We start from the raw sequence: 1,943 nt of genomic DNA, 5'->3' as shown, positions 1-1,943 counted from the left end.
ATTTAGCGAAAACAACTACTTACCTAAGTTGATCTCGAACTTAGGAAATTAAGCACTCTTGTATCACCTCATATCCTCTCGCTTAGATTATGTTAACCTAATGCAAAACGTGCATAAATATTATATCTTATTCCTTTAAAACCCTAAACATAACCCTACAAAGATCCCCAATAGGAGCCCAAGTCATAAGTCAAACCGGATAATGGACCATGTTGATGGGACCGCCTGGTTGGTGCCAACTGGATGATAAATCCGAAAGTGCACAGACCAAAGTAAAATAATTGGATGATGCCACTGGGTAATTGGTTTTGGTCGACTGGTCCGTTGGCCCATAATTAGGATTTTCATCCCATTTGGCTTCCCAATCATGGCCCTTCCTTCCTACGGTCATCTTACTCCCTTAAAGGCATAAAACCTTAGTTTCTATTATGAAGGATTCTGACTCTCACTCCCTTGGTTCAACTTGATGTTTTCCATAACTTAGGGTACTCATCTCCATGGCTTCCATACCATATTCTAGGATGAACCTGGTTGGGTCATGTAGGTATGAGTTCCATCCTTCCCAAGGTCCTCATTTAGTGTACAAGGTATAGAGGGTTCTTCCCTAGCTAGGGTTATGATTCTATAGAGGGAAAAGAGGGAAAAATTACTTGTATAAGGGAGGGAGGAACCTACCTTGGAAACGGGGAAGAGCGGCCTTCACAAGAAATGCTTAGGGAAGCTCCTTCCTCAACTTCCTCTTCCTTCTTCTTCTCTATCCTCTTCTTCTTCCTCTCTTTCTTTTCTCTCCTCCTTCACTTGCACAACGAGTAAATAAGCAATGAAAGGGTAGTTGGGCTTTTAAATAGGCTCATAAATGACTAGTACTTGTTTGGCTGAAAAATGGGTTTTAGCTGAAAGGGGGTTAATTGCTTGTGGAACAGTGTAGGTTCACCTCTACGGACACATGTCCATTAATCCATCACTAGGTAATTTGGCACACCCATTGGAGAGGTGTCTCGAGTCATATGGGTAGGTGGCTATGGGCCCCTTCCCCAATTAACCTCATTTGGGAAGCATTTACCATCTCTAGGGGGTGCAATCAATCAATAGATTAGACCATCTGATTTCCAAAAAATGCCATGTCGGTTGGGCTGATCTCCCAACCTTATCCCACTTGCCTAGGGATTTATGTGAGAGTTCTATAGCATTAATATGGGCTTGTCCAACATATTAAAGAAGAGATCTAAAATATTAGAATTGTTACCTGAGTCTCATGGGAGGTTTGAATCCCTTCCAATGTTTCAAGCACGGCCAACAATGGCATGAGGGATCATTCTTTCTCTTCCGGTAGTAGATTGCTGGTAGCCAGAAACCATTGGTGCTAGTTAGATCCGGCTCATCATTTTTCACCATAAAAGACATAGTTAGCTTTGGGCCCGAGTGTAACAGGTTTGGTTTTCTTGATCATTCCTTTTTGGGTTTTCAACTCTTTGTTTCTCTTTTCTTTTAGATGAGTTTTGACCATCATATCCTAATCCTTCCTTTTTATAAGGACCTTTACATTGAGATCCAATGAGGTTGTCAATGTTCCTTTGACCTTTGGTGAAGGTGCAAAGACTAGTGGTTAACTTTGAGTTTTCTTCCTCAAGTTTACTCACCTTAGAGGTTAAGGCATCTATCTGTTGGTTTAAAGTGGTCACTTCTTTTTTCAGCTTAGATTTATCTGTTTCTAGTTTTAGACTCTCTTCATATAGAGCCTCAAAGGCATCTTAAATTTTTTTGTTCAGTCATTAGTTGAGATGTCTATTTGAATTTGATGAGTTACTTTTTGTTTTTTTATCTCTAAGTGCCATTAGAGTCAGGTTGGTGATTTCTATTCAATGCTGGAATCTGGCCTGCTATTAATGTGGGTATTTCTGTTTCTAGAGTAGGATCTGCAGCTCAAATTAAAGCCATGAAAC

This window comes from Macadamia integrifolia, chromosome 1 (genome assembly GCF_013358625.1).
Source record: "Macadamia integrifolia cultivar HAES 741 chromosome 1, SCU_Mint_v3, whole genome shotgun sequence".
NCBI classification, from domain to species: Eukaryota; Viridiplantae; Streptophyta; class Magnoliopsida; order Proteales; family Proteaceae; genus Macadamia; species Macadamia integrifolia.
The sequence above is the reverse complement of the archived record's forward strand: the minus strand, read 5'-3'. Positions refer to the sequence as shown.